Consider the following 17,746-nt stretch of genomic DNA (forward strand, 5'->3'; position numbering starts at 1 on the left):
AAACCCCATGCCTCCCTGAACCTTTGCTACTGACAGTTTCTCCCAGGATAGCCAATGCAAGGATTGCCAATCGATGGAGCTGCTCCACCAATATTTTGCCATTGAAGATGTAAGTTTTTTGCAAAGTTTTTTCGTCAATAGAAAACAAAACATACTGAAGGTGGGGATGGCTTGAATTACTGATTTCAGTAGTACCTCTCTTCCTGCGCATGCAAGGAAGCGCTCTGACCAGACTTGCATATTTGTGCGGCTCTTCTCTCCGATGTGGTCGAAGGAGCCACTGGTTATACGTCCTACCGCTGTCGGTAGACCGAGGTATCGTTCCGTGAAAGCTTCAGATAGAATTCCCAGTTCTTGCTTTACTATCTCACGAAAAGGCTGAGTAGCATTCAGACTGAAGTAAACTGAACTTTTGGCCTTGTTCACTGCTTGTCCGAAGCATTCTGCGTAAATCTGCAGGATCTCATTCAATCTTAGCGCACTCTGAAGATTTGCGCCAAGAAATATGAGGCTGTCGTCCGTGAACAGTAGGTGGTTGACCCATGGTGAGCGTACACTCACGTGAATCCCACGATCAATATGGGGGCCATCTTAATGTAAGTTTGATGTAGCGAGAAATGCACGTAGAAAATCAAAATGTGTGATCCCTAGTCAATCAACCTCCACCTTCGGACGGGTGGATGCTGGACCATTTGGCACGGTAAAGGAAGAACTCGCTCTACTCGGCGGTTCACGGCGCGCTACGACCAGGAGAAGAAGTTGAAGCCACAGCTGCAGGAGCCCCTGCTCCTCGGGACGCCAGGATCCACGCTCGTCCCTTGAACTTGCTCACCTGAGCCACCACCCCCGCCATCGGCCCACCGCTCGCCGTACAGGAGCTTGTAGGGCGCCAGCTCGTGGCCGAGCCCGTCGTACACCTTGAACTCGCAGCTCATGCCGAGCCGTCCCCAGAGGAACTTGATCCCGTCTTTGCCGGCCTCGATCGGGACCAGGAAGTCCGCTCGCCCGTGCACCCACAGCACCGGCGTCTTCTTGGCCTCGTCCGTCACCCTGGACGCGAAGGAGGATCTGAAGGGGAGGAAGCCGCTGAAGACGGCGCAGCCCCCCAGCGTCTTGGGATACAGCGGCACGCTGGCAATGCTCAGCGCGCCTGCTCATGCGATTCGTTCGTAGTATGTTACAGTATTCTAGAGAATGTAGGAGTACTACTAGCAAGCTCGAGTAGGTCGTACCTCCTTGGCTGAGCCCGAAGACGAAGACGTCCTCCGGCCTTGTCCCGGCGGATATCTACTGGTTGATCATGGCGTGCACTCTCTCCACCGCCCTCTGCACGTTCGCCTCGCCCCTCACGGATTTCTATCGCCGAGGGGAGGGGATTCATTACACGTCACGGCCATCAATTTCTGCATACATGATTTTGGGTGGATCTAAGGGCGATGCGAGGATTGAGTGTTTGGCTTACGGAGGTGATGGGCGTGTCGTGGATGTCGAACCACGACGGCATCAGCATGCCACCTGATGCGGAACACTTACGGATTAGAGACGAGAGTGTCAAGCTCAAGCGTCAAGCAAAGAAGCAACGGAAGTCAAGGAGGTCCGATGTATACGTACGGTTGCATGTGACAGGAGCGGTGGGCTCCGTGGGGAAGGCCCAGCGGGCGCCGGCGAAGGCGTACCCGGCCACCGACTCGTTTGCACGGCCGCTGTCCCCCAGCCCGTGCAGCCACAGCACGAACCGCTGTGACCGAGGCTCCGCCGGCGGGGCCTCCTCCTCCATTTCTCGGCCGAGGACTAGTCTGAAACGGGTGAGAGGAGGAGCCCCCCTTTGGCCCCCGCGTCGCTCCACTCGGGGCGACTCGGGTGGCGACGAAAACCCTAGGCGCCGGCCCCCGTTCCCCTCCTCCTGCCCCCTCGCCACCGCCCGAGGAGGCCTCCGGCGAAGCCCGCGTGGTCGCCCAGGACGGTGGCGGCGAGGATCTGGCTGCTTCGCTCCTCGCGGAGGGCTTAGGGCGCCGAGGCAGCGGCCTCGGATGGTGCGGCGGCGCCGTTTCTGCGGCGAGCGGCGTGGCGGGTGTTGCCCCCCGTCTTCTTGGTCGCGAGGGCGGCGAGTGACGGCGGGCGCTGGCGCCAGTCGCAGCAGGGGCGCGGCCCCCCTGTTCGCGCCTGGATCTGAAGGCAGCTTCCACTCCCCCTCAGCGCGCTCCTCCTCGCCGGATCTGGTCGCCGGCGGCCTCTAGACGCCGGATCCGTGGCAGGTGGGGTTGCTTGGAGCTGCGGAACTGGACCGGGAGAAATCCTTGGCTGGTTATCCGGCCACGACATCGGCGACACAGGAAGGTGCCGTTTTCCTCCTCGGAGGCTTTGTCGAGGTTCGTTTCCTCTCCCTCCTGCTCCATGACCCAGGTGAAAACCCTTGTCTTTTCAAGACTGGACGGCAACGGCGCAACGTGCGTCGCCACCTTCTTGAAGGTGTCGTCTTGGGCATGGTAGGAGTGTGTAGAGTGATGTGAGGTGGGTGTCGGGTTGGCTGCGTCAGCAGCGAGGGAGATGAAGCTTGGTGCTCTGTTTATGTAGCAGTGATGCTCTGCTTTGGCTTGCTCGCGGTATCCTTACTTGCTTGCTCGCCGGTTGGCGCCATTCTTGGGCAGGGAGGGGATAGGGCTCCTCTCTTCTACTAGCAGCAACTTGATGCGGTGGCTTGGGCATGGAGCCTATACATTCGGGCTTGATCTGCTTCCTGTAAGGTTGCTTCATCTTACTCGTTGTTCGTTTGTTCAGTGTCAGTGCCTTTGTGCAGTTTTTCCCCTTGGTGGTTGTAGCGGTGACCTGCGGTGTGGCAATTCGTCTGGTTCCTCGTTCAGCGCTGTGTTGGGTTGAGAATCTCCCATGGTGCCCGGCATCGTGTCCTATCCTGGCTCTAGGGTGAGCTTCTCCATATTCCAGCGGTCCGGCGCCTTTCGAGCCAAGGCGAGGGGCAGGGGTCCCCTCTGGATTTGGAGAGGAGTGGATCGAAGAAGGTGTCACCTCTCGGTGTAGATGAGGACGTGACCATCGCTGGACTTTGTCTCAGTATGAAGAACCCCTCCGGTTTGCTCAGCTTGATCTACTTCACTTGGTGGACGCCATCGGCTTCTAGCTAGTGCTTAATTTGCTTATCCCTATAGGGCTTAGTCTTTGGTGCTTGTAAGCTGCTTCGACAACACTATGTATCTGCTGCTTTTTTCTGTTCTTGTTAGCGGCTTTTTGCAGTTGTTTAGTGGTTGTTACGATGGCCTTGTGTAATCCCTGGCCGGTTGATGGCTTTGTTAATTCAAAGTCGGGCTCCCCCTTGAGCCTTCGTTCTAAAAAAAATTCTCGGCCGAGCAGAACAAAGCAGAGCAAAGCAGGGGAGGGGAAGCTCCGCCGCAGTTTCTGATTTCCATTGCGCATGTTGACTTGTGACGAGGGGTTGACCTGGGATGCCATAGTCAAGATCCAACAACAAAGAATAGAATAATAGTGGGGTCTCCTCAAATTATTCGGTGGTAAACCCAAGCATTTTCTGAATTCAATTGGGGCCCCTTTGGCAGCCGTAGCAGCTGGGCTGGCTCAGGAGAGCCTGGGCAAGGAAATACAGGGCGAAAACTAACATCTACACATTGTTTGGTTGCCCGCATCTAGTCCTCTCCCATTAGGGGTGCAATTTTGGCATAGCGTTTGGTTGCCTGCATTGGCTCGGCTCAAGCAATTACATGATGTTTGGTTGTATACGCGTTACATGATTAATAGCTAATACTTAAACTTAACACACACACTGTGCCTCACAATTGCAGTAGACGGTGATCGCGGCGCCGCGTCCGACATGATGCCACGGGCGAGGGTTCTTGCCGATGCCACGGCGAACTAGTTGCTAGCGTCGCTACCGCAGATGAAGTTCGTGCGGAGGAGCACTGAGGCAGAGGAACATGGATGAGAAATGTAGTGTGTGGCGGACCATGGGGACTGCAGTGGACGGTGGTCGTGGCTCCGTATCCGATATGACAAGCATGGAGTCGTGCGCGAGCAACCCCATCGGCGGCGCGGCGAACTAGCTACCAGCCTCGTCGGTGTAGAGAATGTCCGCACGAAGACAGTGTACAGAGAAGAAGAAATGCAGTGCTCACGCCATAGCAGCGTCAGTGCAGTAGGACGAGAGAGAGGAGGCCGAGATGAACGATGCCGGAAACGACTCCAGTATTGTAGGACGTGGGATAGGAGATTAAGAAGAACCGCGCCGGCATCGAAAAGAACGAACAGGAGGATTCTGAGACAGAGGACCGAGGAGAAGAAATACAGTGTGTGCGTAATTGTGGCATCGGTGCAGTAGGATCAACGAAATAAAAAAACTTGCAACCTGAATGTCGTGATGAACTACAAAATTTCAAACGGTTGATCGTGTGCGACGAATCTGACCGTCCAAAATAGCTCCTAACATGAACAAAAAATTGAGCATTTACGGTCGACGAAACTAGGAATCGATCGCAAAAATGAAACCGTAACATCGATGTGCATCTTTTTCGTGTAGAGCATATCTCGAATCGGAGCTCTGTTGTGTAGGAAGAAAGGAGATTAGAGAGGAGGGAGAAGGAAGAAAGGAGATTAGAGAGGAGGTTAGTGGAGGTGGAAGAAGAAGCAGGTACAGAGCTCGCATCTCTCCAGCCCCCTCCGGTGCAAAGGGCCAACCCACATGCGCATGTGTGGCTCCACTCGGTCTGGCTCGCCAGAAACTCCTGATCTGAGCGTTCCCAGGGAGTCAGGCCCAGAGGTGCTTTAAACGTCGTGCGATGCAGATCCAATAGAAAACGCAGGCGACAAAACAGGCTGGATTCTTCCTAGGCGAGCCTGGTTGGCCTATATGCAGGCAACCAAACGCTCCCCAGATTCCTGCTGTAATAGAAAACTCAAATGATAAGTGCCACATGTTAGACACATGGCGTCTCGGTCCTGGCTTTTTTTGATGGCAATTCCATTGACGCAAATTTGGTAAATTCCAGTGACACACGACAAGTTTCTGCCAAAAGCAAACTGAAGCATGAAAATTGCCATGCTAGCCAATTAAAGTTGACATCCTCAAGTAACTAAATTTACCATAGAAAACATTGCCATGTGTTCGTACCTGATGTTCGGGCGTTATCTGGGTCCATAGAAAAAGATTTCAACACATGAAGGAAAACTTCTAAAATAAAACGCCATCAATGAAAACTTCTGAAACAAACTGTCTTATGGTATTAGCGTAGCAGCAACCAGAAGTGTCATCCAACGTTCTGTGCCACTTAACACTGGAAGAGACTGATGGGTATTATGTCGCAGAAAACATCACCAATAGCCCAATCATAGACACCGATGGGTATTATGTTTGGATGGCTAACTTCGCCCCTTCGACTTAGTAACCGTCTCCATCTCTACTTATAGTGCCTCTCCGTCTGATGAGCATTCGCTAGCAAGCAATGCGCCGCCAGGCCTCGAGGAATTTGGACCTCATGCCACCTACCACATCCGTTCAATCTTTTCTTTCTTTTTCGGATACTCCCATTTCCACTACCTAAAGTACGTTGGTGTTTATTTGGGAAAGAAGGATAGTGCCATTAATCTGTCTATTGCGGTACTTAAACATATGGAGATTGGCCGATTTAAGGTTTCTCCAAAGTGTAATAGCAACCTACCTAACCCCGAAACCAAGGAGGAGGATGAAACAGATGCCAAATATGATGGTCCGCTTATTTCCCACTTGGTTGGTAAGGTCACCAAGGTTGATTTGGATGACCCAAGACCGGGTTCCTCGTTTCGTGACTTCACGGCATCTTCGTGGAAATTCAAATCGCATTCTTCTAAAAAGAAACAAAAACCTCCCAAAGAAGGTGAAATGTTCTACGCCAACCTGAGAGTTTCCACATAAGAGGCATGTTTTGGAATAGCAGAGGTCTCTCAGACATGACTAAACATCAACACTTCAATGATTGTGTGTGCAAACATGGGATAAATTTTGTGGCAATTTCTGAGGCTGGTAAATGTGACTTCTGCTTGTATGTCCTGGATCACCTTTTAGATTGTTTCGACTACACATGGCATAATCTACCAGATCGTGGAAGGTTTAGAGGAATCCTTCTTGGGATACAGACCACGGCCTTGGACTCGTTGACTATTTGGACCGAAGATTTTCATATCAAATTTCACTTATGAAACAAAGTTGATAGTTTTACATGAAACCTGGTTGTAGTCTATGGGACTGCCCAAGATGAGTATAAATTGGCTTTCCTTCATGAATTGCTGAACTTTACTAAGTATAACCGTATCCAATGCTTATTGGAGAGGACTTTAATATCTTTAGGTACCATCAAGAGAAAAATAATGACCGCTTCGACACTCATTGACCTTACCTATTCAATGTTGTTAGACAGTTTGGATCTTCGGGGACCTACTATTTCAGAGTGTCAGTTCACCTGGGCTAATAATCGATCTATGCCGACATATGATAAGCTTGATACGGTGCTCATGGACATCAAAGGGAACTAAAATTTCCTCCGCTAACTGTACGAGCCCTAGAGCATATCGAGCAGTTATTGGATCATGCACCCATCATTTTGGATTCTAACTCTACGAACCAAACTGTCCGTCGCCCATTGAAATTTGAATTGGGATGGTTGTATCAGGATGGATTTGTAGACATAATAATAAATGTCTGGGAGAAGCCCGCGATTGGTCATATGCCTATTCGGATATGGAACTTTGAAATAAGGGCCATGAGGCAACACTGAAAGGATCGACATAGTTGACTAGAGGGGGGGGTGAATAGGCAACTAACAATTTTTAGCTTTTCTTTACCAACTTCAACTTAGCATCAAAGAAGGTTTTCCAGATATGCAACTAGGTGAGCAACCTATATGATGCGAAAACAACAAGAACACAAGCAAGCAAGAGATGCAACACAATATAAGCTTGCACAAGTAAAGGTGAGAGATAACCAAAAGGGGAACCGATGTAGACGAGGATGTGTTACCGAAGTTCCTTCCTTTTCAGGGGAAGTACGTCTCCGTTAGAGCGGTGTGGAGGCACAATGCTCCCCAAGAAGCCACTAGGGCCACCGTATTCTCCTCACGCCCTCACACAATGCGAGATGTCGTGATTCCACTATTGGTGCCCTTGGAGGCGGCGACCGAACCTTTACAAACAAGCTTGGGGCAATCTCCACAACATAATTGGAGGCTCCCAACGACACCACGAAGCTTCACCACAATGGACTATGGCTCCGCGGTGACCTCAACCGTCTAGGGTGCTCAAACACCCAAGAGTAACAAGATCCGCAAGGGATTAGTGGGGGGAATCAAATTTCTCTTGGTGGAAGTGTAGATCGGAGCCTTCTCAACCAATCCTGAGCAAATCAACAAGTTTGATTGGCTAGGGAGAGAGATCGGGCGAAAATGGATCTTGGAGCAACAATGGAGCTTTTGGGGGAAGAGGTAAGTCTTCTTGGAGAAGAAGACCCCCTTATATAGTGGGGGGACAATTCCAACTGTTACCCACCACTCAGTCCGCGACCCGCGGTACTACCGCACCACAGGAGCGGTACTACCGCACAGGCCTGCGGTACTACCGCGGTGGCCCGCTGTACTACCGTGGGCGCGACAGAGCCTGGACCTGAACAAATGAGCACCGATAGGGTGCGGTAGAACCGTTGGCGCAGTACTACCGCGACCCCGTGCGGTACTACCGCAGGGCAGCCACGGTCTAGGCACGGTAGGCACGGATATAAAAAATTACATCCGTGACTACCCCCGTTGACTTTTTTTGGTGCACAAATCCGACATGGTACTGCCACAACCCAGGTGCGGTACTATCGTGTAGGGTGTGGATGTAAAAAAATTACATCCACCCCTACTTCTGCTCATGCCGTTGTGCCTGGCCAGACGTCACGGTACTACCGCGCCAGAGCACGGTACTACCGCATAGGGCGCGGATGTAAAAAATTACATCCGCCCCTACTACCGCTTGTGCAGCAGCGCCAGGCCATAGCTCATGGTACTACCGCTCAGGAGGAGCGGTACTACCGTGGGATCCCAAGGTACTACCGTGCCGGAGCCTGGTACCACCGCTGGTGCCTGAGGTAGTACCGCTTTGGGGAGCAGTACTACCGCCAGCCTGTGAATAACAACACTCGGATTCCTTCATTTCGCAGAGACACGGTGAGACGGAGGAAACTCCAAAGAGCCAAAGGAAAGGCGATGCAAAAGGAATGTGTACGTGAGATTCCACCCAAACCTTTCCAATGCGGACCCCCTCTTAATAGTATGGCTTTCGTACGACTCAACTCCACCGAAAAGAAACATAGAGAAACGTCGTCTTCAATAATCTTTGAGGGGCATCAAATCATCTTGTGTTCAGTCATGATATATCTGAAAAGCTCAATGCACATGATTAGTCCGCAAAAGCATTGTCATCAATCACCAAAACTACTAAGGGACAAGTATGCCCTTACAATCTCCCGCTTTTTGGTGGATTGATGACAATACGGGATTTGCACATAGAGATAACCAATGAGGGATCGGTAAACCCACCATCTATAAAATATAGACGGGCTACCCCGAGATGTGTGCATTCTAGAGATGTGCTTTGGACTGCACGGCACACATACTAGGATCAACACTCCCCCTATATTTTATAGACAAGGCATCTCTTGCAATAGAAAAAACATCACTAAGGAAGTAGGCAAGATGATGGATATAACTAAGTAACGAAGACATAAAGATAAGTAAGAGTGCATATGTCTTACACCATATGATAGAACTTAGTCTCACAAGAACAACCAAACCAAGGCAAACAAAGTGCAACAGACCGAAAGCAAAGCGACAAGGCGAAACACACGACACACGACACGCAAATCCTACACTCCCTCCCCCTTTGGCGTCGAGACACCAAAAAGGCAGAGAGGGCACCTATGACATAGGTGGTAGCTCAGGCGGAAAACGACTCCTCGTCACCGGAATCAGCAGCAGGAATGGTCTCCTCCTCAGAATCAGTCCATTTGTAGCCCTGCTTAGACATCCAGGCAGCCTCGGGGGTTATGTGCTTCTCAGACCCGCTAGACACATCCTCGCCACATGCCCTCAAGATCCTCTTGTCGCGACGGCGACTCTCCTTCTGAGAAACATGTGCCTTGTACTGAACCTGGGTCTGCATGTAGAACAATCTCTTCATCTTGATCTTCAGCTTCTTTGCCCAAGAGGGCTCGGCAGAGGGAGGAGTGTAACCAGCAGAACGGTCTTCAGCAGCTTCTTCCTCCTCAATATCCTCCTCATCCACAGCCATATTGGCAGACTCAGCAGCAGTGGTGGTGTTAGCCCATTGGCTCTTGATGCGGAGCTTGATGGGCTCATGACGAATCCATCCCGGGGCTTCAAACTCATCATTGGGAAAGAGCTTCTCCCAAGTCTTGGAGATCAAGTGAAACAGGTAAGGCCCATAGATGGCGACCTTATGGTTGAACACGACAAACTGAAGCTCACACCACATGATATGTGAGACATCAAGTGGTTGAGTCTGAACCTGACGAGCCTCCTCACAAAGGAGCATCATGTCAACAAGGTAAGCATGCACCTGGCCCATGTCACCAATGCATGGAAAGATGGTGTTCCAGAAGAGCCCATGCGTGATGTCAAGGAAGGGGTTCAACACTCACACCTTCTTCTTGCTGGGAAGAGTCTTCTGAACAAGGAAGGGCATGAGCTTGTTCTTGTTGGTAGACTCAGACTTGGCATGAGGGTGAACTCCAACGGGCGTGTCGAGCCATTCATCTGGAACTTGAAGCAACTCCACGAACTCCTTCCATTTAGCAGTCATCCGTCGACCATTGGTCATGCAAGTCATGGTCCTTGCTTCATGGAAGTCAAAGTGAACCGAAGCAAAGAACTGAGCCACAATTTCTAGATCAAAGTCCATGTGAAAAGTAAGCATGTGCTCAATGCCGAACTGATCCACCAGATCCAAGGCCTCTCCAAAGTAGCCACGGTTCTTTTCCTGCCTCATATGATGCATGTCAATCCAGTGTACTTACACGTAGATGTTCTGCTTGGCCTTGATCACATCAAGATAGATGAGATTCTGCTGCTTGGTCCAGAAGAGATCATTGCCTCTGAAGTTAGCCCGGGGATTCACATATGGGTTGAGTTTCCTTCTAATGACGAACTCAGCCTGAGGCATCTCATCCATGCCCATGACGGGCTCCTTCTGCTTGGTGGCGGTGTGCCTGGTCCTGTGTTGGGAGGCAGAGGACCCCTCTAGAGCTTCATCTTGGTTGCGCAGCCGCTTTGACCCTGTGTCACGACTGGGACTCGAGCGACGAGCATGGGAACCGAAGCCACCACCTAGACACAAAACACAAGAACATGCACGAGAAACAAGAAGGATCAATGCAAATGCCAAGGCCAAAGCCAAAAGAAACACATAAGCACGAGATCTGGACAGAAAAAGAGCTCAGGATGCATCTACGGTAGTATCGAGCCGTTGTACGGATGTAAAAAATTACATCCGCACCAGCCGCGGTAGTACCGTGCTGGGATGGCACGGTAGTACCGCGCCTGGAGCGGAAGTAATTTTTTACTTCCGCGCTCCAAGCAGTAGTACGCACCAAGGAGCGGAAGTACCGCGTGGAGCCAGCTACGAGCGAGGGTGCGATAGTACCGCTCCAGGAGGAGCGGTAGTACCGCACGGATCGAAAACGCGACAGGAGCCGCAGATCTGGATCTAGAACCTCCACACGTCTACATCGGTACTACAGTTGATCAAACAAAACTATTTTGACAATCCAAAGAACATGCTTACTACACTACCACGCTCCTACGAATTCCTCTTGCACAGATTTAGCCAAAAATATCAAGAACACCACATGCATCTCCCCAAGACCTAGAAGCACAAGAATGAAAGAAAAGGAGAGGAACTTGGGGGAAAACCTTGGTCCATGGAAAGGGGGCGAGGTGGGGAACGATCCCACCGGTCGGAATCCGAGGAGAGCGGCTGGAGACGGAGATCCGGTGAGGGCCTCCGGCGTCATTCTTGGGCAGGAGAGAGAGAGAGAGAGAGAGAGAGAGAGAGAGAGAGAGACGGGGTGGGGAATAGAGATGAATGGGTATGGGGGAGTTAGAACTCCCCCTGCCCTGGTCTTAACCCCCACCCGCTCGCGTGGGCGCAGCAGTACTGCAGTTCATCGCGGTAGTACCTCCCGGGCGGAAGTACCGCACGCTGGGCGGTAGTACCGCTCTTCTAGAGGCAGTAAAAAATTTGCTATCGCGATGGAAGCGGTAGTACCGTGCCCCTGAAAAGCAACTGTGCACGCACATAGCCACCAACACCCGCGGTAGTACCGTGGCTCACCACCACTACTAGGGAAAAGCCTAGCAGCAGCGCGGGTTTTATGTACGTTAGTAGTGCGGGTGCCCGCGCTACTGATACGACGCTACAGCTAACTGGTAGTAGTAGCGCGGGTGCCACCCGCGCTACTACTACATCCATTAGTAGTAGCGTGGATACCACCCGCACTACTACTAACTAGTAGTACGTAGCATGTGTCTGTACCCTCGCTACTGCTAACTAATTAGGAATTTAAAAAATAAATTCCACCCATGGCTGCTGCTGCTAGCTAGGCGTCATCGTCCTCTTCATCCAAGGTCGATGTTGATCATAGAGGGGATGAAGTCGTCCATGGTGATACACTTCTCCTTTGCTGCTGCTACAAAAAAGAGACAAGGATTAGAAGACGAAGAGAGAGATAGAGAGGAGTAGGTGCAGCAACTCACCGGTGGTCGCCGGAGTTGGAGCCGAAAACCTAGATGACGCCATGGATGGCGCTCTGCTTGATCTGGAAGATGAAGAGAGAGAGAGAGAGAGAGAGAGAGAGAGAGAGAGAGAGAGGAGTAGGAATAACAACTCACCTATGGTTGTGTCCATGGAGGATTTGGAGGCCGCCATTGATGGCGCTCTGCTGGATCTGCCTCTCCTTCCAACATTAGAGGAGGAGGAAGGAGGGGCAGGGGGCTGCGGTGGGTGTGGAGGTCGCCGGATTTGGGGGAGGCATGAGGTGCGAGGCTGGCGGTGGTGGTGGATGAGGAAGGGAATCGCGCGTGGGAGGACTATGGAGAGAGGGGGGAGAGTGAGGGAGAGAGGAGGGATTCGATCGAGGATATGGAGATTTCACCTACCTTGTACTTAGTAGTAGCGTGGGTTCATACCCCACGTTACTACTATGGCATGTCCCGGGGGGGCACGGTAGAGAGTGCTTAGTAGTAGCGAGGGTTAAAAACCCGCGCTACTACTATCAACTTAGTAGCAGCGAGGGGTAAAACAACCGCGCTACTAGTAAGTAGCAGCACCGAGGGGTATAAACCCGCACTACTAGTAAGCGCCTGTCTATAAGCTTTTTCCTAGTAGTGCACGGTAGTACCGTAACCCCAAGAAAGTGCAAGTTTCACACGAGAGAGAAACGACAATTGCAAGACAACCTTCAAGACGCCGAACAGCCAAGAAGCAAGCACAAACGACGGAACAAACACGGCACAGAGAGAAAGAAAGCACAAGACAGCAAAGACCAACACACTAACCACAACTCTCAGGAAGAGAGGGCGGTGGCCTAATCCACCTATGTATGAGTCACTTGGTATGGCACCGCAAAGAATTATCCTTGGGCCCATGACCGAGACTCGTCTTTGAAGCACAAGTACCATCAAAAATGGCTAATGTGAAAGAGTTTGATCAATTTATGCATACTGGGGGAGGGAAAGTTCATTGAGAGAACAACACTCCCCCTATGTCCATGCCTACACCTAGACAAGAAAGCGTGATGAGTATGGTGGGGTGTGCAAGGGTTCAAACCACATTGCTCGAATCAATGATATTTGCTCATGCCTTAGCTCGTGAAAAATCTTGCTTCGTCCAAGGGCTTCGTGAAAATATCTGCAAGGTTATCATGAGTGTTGACATACTCGAGCTTGATCTCCCTTCGCCTAATGTGATCTCGGATGAAGTGATATCGAATCTCAATATGCTTCGTCTTGAAGTGTTGCACCGGGTTGAGAGAGATCTTGATGGAACTTTCATTGTCACACCAAAGAGGCACTTTATCACAAGTGACACCGTAATCCTTCAAAGATTGCCTCATCCATAGGAGTTGAGCACAACAATTACCGGCAGCCACATACTCCGCTTTGGTGGACGAGAGAGATACACAACTTTGCTTCTTAGAAGACCAACTCACTAAAGAGCAACCAAGCAATTGGCACCCTCCGGAGGTGGACTTCCTATCCACTTTGTCTCCCACCCAATATTAATCTGTATAGCCCAGAAGATCAAAGTTGGCTCCTCTTGGGTACCGTAAGCCAAAGTTTGGGGTATGAGCCAAATCTCGAAAGATTCACTTGACCGCCACAAAGTGACTTTCCTTAGGTGCGGCTTGAAACCGTGCACAAATTCCCACACTCAGCATGATATCCGGTCTAGATGCACAAAGGTAAAGCAAGGATCCAATCATGGAGCGATATACCTTTTGATCCATCGCTTTACCATTGGGATCAATGTCAAGTTGGCATTTGACGGAAATTGGAGTGGAGGCCGGCTTGACATCACTTAGCTTGAATCTCTTGAGCATGTCTTGAGTGTATTTGGCTTGGTTGATGAAGGTTCCTTCTCGTCTTTGCTTGATTTCGAACCCGAGAAAGAACTTCAACTCTTCCATCATAGACATCTTGAACTTTGAGGTCATGAGAGTGGCAAATTCTTCATTGAAAGCTTTGTTAGGGGAACCAAAAATAATATCATCAACATATAGTTGGCACACAAACAACTCCCCTTTGACCTTCTTAGTAAAAAGAGTGGGGTCGATTTTCCCGATTTTGAATCCACGATCTTGTAACAACTCTGTAAGATGCTCATACCACGCACGTGGGGCTTGTTTAAGGCCATAGAGCGCCTTGTGGAGTTGATACACATGATCGGGGAAATAGGGATCATCGAACCCCAGGGGTTGTTTGACATAACGAACTCATTAATGGGACCATTAAGAAAAACACTCTTCACATCCATTTGTTGCAGCTTGAAATTATGATGAGAAGCATAAGCAATCAACAAACAAATAGATTCATGGTGAGCAACGGGAGCAAAGGTATCACCGTAGTCGATACCCTCGACTTGGGAGTAGCCTTGTGCCACCAAACGAGCCTTGTTGCGAACAATGACCCCATGAGCATCTTACTTGTTCTTGAATATCCACTTGGTTCCAATGACATTATGATTCCCGGTCGGCCTTGGCACTAACTTCCATACTTGATTGTGCTCGAAGTTGTTGAGTTCTTCATGCATGGCATTGAGCCAATCCGGATCCTCGAGCGCCTCATAAACCTTTTGGGGTACGACACAAGAAACAAACGCGTGATGTTCACAATAGTTTGCTAACTGTCTACAAGTGCTTACCCCCTTTCTTAGACTTCCAACCACATTGTCCATGAGATGACCTTTGGTAGTGAGCTTGGAAGCGATCTTCATGGCACGATGCTCTAGTTCCTCCTCTGAAGTGAAAGTAGGTGGGGTAACTTGATCATCTTGAGCGCCGTCTTGAGCTTGTTCTTGATCTTGAACTTGCTCGAAAGGGAGAACTTGACCTTGGGCATCACTTGGTGGTTCATCCTCATCTTGAGGTTGATCTTGCCCTTGATCTTGTTCAAGAGGTTGAGGGCCTTCACTTTGTTCTTCGGAAGCGTGTGGGTCTTGGGTTGGTGATGGCTCCACTTGAGTGGAGCATTGTCCTTCTCCTTCGGCCACAAGGGGTTCCTCAATGGGTAGGATATGACCAACACACATTCTTCTTATGGCTTGGGGAGGAATTTCATCACATACATCACAAGTACCACTTTGCTCCACTTGGGAGCCATTATTCTCGTCAAACTCCACGTTACACGTCTCCTCAATGAGTCCGGTGGACTTGTTGAGGACACGGTAAGCATGAGAGTTTGTATCATAACCAACAAATATGCCCTCATGAGCTCTAGCCTCAAATTTAGACAAACGAACACCTTTCTTGAGGATGAAACACTTACACCCGAACACCCGGAAGTACTTGAGGTTGGGCTTGTTACCGGTAAGTATTTCATAAGGAGTCTTGTTCAAGCCTTTGCGGAGATAGAGCCGATTGGATGCATGACATGCTGTGTTGATGGCTTCGGCCCAAAAGTTGTAAGGAGACTTGAACTCCGCCATCATGGTCCTTGCCGCATCCATCAACGTCCGGTTCTTACTCTCCGCGACACCATTTGTTGAGGGGTGTATGGTGCAGAATATTGATGCTTGATCCCCTCATCACTAAGAAACTCATCCAAGGTGTAGTTCTTGAACTCGGTGCCGTTGTCACTCCTTATTGTCAAGATCTTTGCATCATGTTGACGTTGAGCTTCATTTGCAAAGTCGATGACGGTTTGTTGAGTCTCACTCTTCCTCTTGAAGAAATATACCCAAGTGTATCTTGAATAATCATCCACAATCACCAAGCAATACTTTCTACCCCCAAGACTATCAAAGGATGGAGGCCCAAAGAGATCCATGTGAAGGAGCTCCAAGGGTCTCTTCGAGTAGATGATAGTCGTGGGAGGGTGAGCCTTCTCATGTAGCTTTCCTTTGATACAAGCACTGCAAGCACGATCTTTGGCAAAACTAACATTTGTTAGTCCACGGACATGGTCCCCCTTGAGAAGACTTTGCAAAGATCTCATATTGACGTGGGCTAAACGGCGATGCCAAAGCCATCCCACATCAACTTTAGCCATTAGGCATGTCGCGGTCTTAGTGGGTCGCTCCGAAAAGTTAATCACATAAAGACCGTTCTCGACATGCCCAACAAAGGCTACTTTAAGAGTCTTGCTCCACAAGAGGGCCACGGTATCAATATCAAAGAAAGTGGCAAAGCCCATGAGTGCAAGTTGACGAACGGAAAGTAGATTGTAAGCAAGGGACTCAACAAGCATGACTTTCTCGATCGTGAGATCATGAGAAATGACAACCTTGCCAAGACCCAATACCTTAGAAGACGAGGCATCACCCCACTCGACGTTGGTGGGCATAGAAGGGACCTTGTGCACGTCCACCACCAAGTCCTTGCTTCCGGTCATATGATTTGTGGCTCCACTACCGAGCAACCATGATCCCCCACCGGAAGCAAACACCTACAAGAGATCAATGCTTGGTTTTAGGTACCCATTTTGTAATGGGTCCTTTGATGTTAGTAACAAGGGTCTTAGGAACCCAAATAGACCATTCAATGTACTCATAAGGAGAACCAACAAATTTAGCATAAACATGCCCATCACTAGCACGGCACAACACATAAGAAGGGTTAAAGTCGCCGGCTTTGTTGGAAGGGGTGGCATTGCCCTTTTTGACATCACCACCCTTCACATTGTTCTTCTTCTCCTTAGGAGCACCCTCTCCCTCCTTCACAAAAGTTTGCTTGAGAGGGGGAGGTCGTTTGGTCTTGTCATTCTTCTTCTTGTTCTTGGACTTGGGTGCGAAACCCAACTCCCTCCTTTGGCCACAACTTCCTTTTGATTGCTCAAAAGGTCATTGAGGTTCTTCTCACCTTGTATGCATGTTACAAGGCCTTTCTCAAGTTGCTCCTTCAACTTGGCATTCTCCTCCACAAGATGCACATGCTCACAACACGGGTTAGTAGCATTTGCATTATCAATTAATACCATATGAGGAAAGGTGGCTTTTTCCTTGGTTAGCTTCACTTGGAGTTGATCATGAGACTCCTTGAGGCTAGCATGAGCACCCTTCAAGACCTTGTGGGCCTTGTTGAGTATATCAAACTCCTCATCGAGTTTAGCATGGTCAACCCCAAGTTTAGCCTTCTCGGAATTTAGCACACGAGATACAACAAGAGCATGATCAAGATATTTCTTTAATTTAGCATGGTCATTGTTGTGTGACTCCTCAAGAGCCAAACGATGCCCACGCTCTTCCTCAAGAGCATTAGAGAGATCCGATATCTCATCGGCATAGTCACGACTATGACCTTCCATCTTAGAGATGGTTTCTTCATGAGCCTCGATCATGTCATTGGCTGCACCAAGTTGTTCCAAGAGAGCAATAAAGTGCTTCTTGGATTTTCCCTTGAGCTTACTCATAAAAGACTCAAATTCATACACTTCCTCATTAGACCCCTCACTTTCACCAATGCAATCCGTTAAGGATGGATTAGTAATGATGGTGGTTTTGATGTTGGGGTTGCTTTATCCATGAGGCACTTGGCGGTGATGTTCTCATTGGGTGAATCAAAGAGAGACACCCGTGGAGTTGTGGCAATGGAAACGGAGGCCATGGTCATTGCTTCACCATCTTCATCATCATCGTCATCCTCATGGTATTCTTCTTGAACCACCAACCCTCGACTAGGAGTCTTTTTCGTGAATTTGTTCTTGTTGGGGAAGGACTTGGCTTTGTCTTTTCGGATGAGCTTGCCACCATTGTCTTCCCGCTTCTTGTAAGGGCAATCCACAACAAAGTGGCTCACATTTCCACAATTGTAACATGTTCTCACACGTTGCTTGCCCTTGAAACCACTTGAGTTGTTCTTGTTGAAGTTGGGCCTTGTGTTCTTCTTGCTCCAAAATTGCCTCGAAGAAAGAGCCATGTGCTCATGATAATCATATTTTGTATCTTCGGGGTTGCTCTCCTCATCTTTCTCTTGTTCCTCTTA

At 49.7% G+C, this 17,746-nt stretch overlaps 1 pseudogene; it reads right to left on the reverse strand.

The window, feature by feature from the left end:
• Nucleotides 1-740: 740 nt before the first annotated feature.
• Nucleotides 741-1,777, reverse strand: LOC123042638 (probable inactive carboxylesterase Os04g0669700; annotated as a pseudogene).
• Between the last annotated feature and the right edge of the window lie 15,969 nt (nucleotides 1,778-17,746).

This window comes from Triticum aestivum, chromosome 2B, assembly GCF_018294505.1.
Source record: "Triticum aestivum cultivar Chinese Spring chromosome 2B, IWGSC CS RefSeq v2.1, whole genome shotgun sequence".
In the NCBI taxonomy this organism is placed as follows: Eukaryota; Viridiplantae; Streptophyta; class Magnoliopsida; order Poales; family Poaceae; genus Triticum; species Triticum aestivum.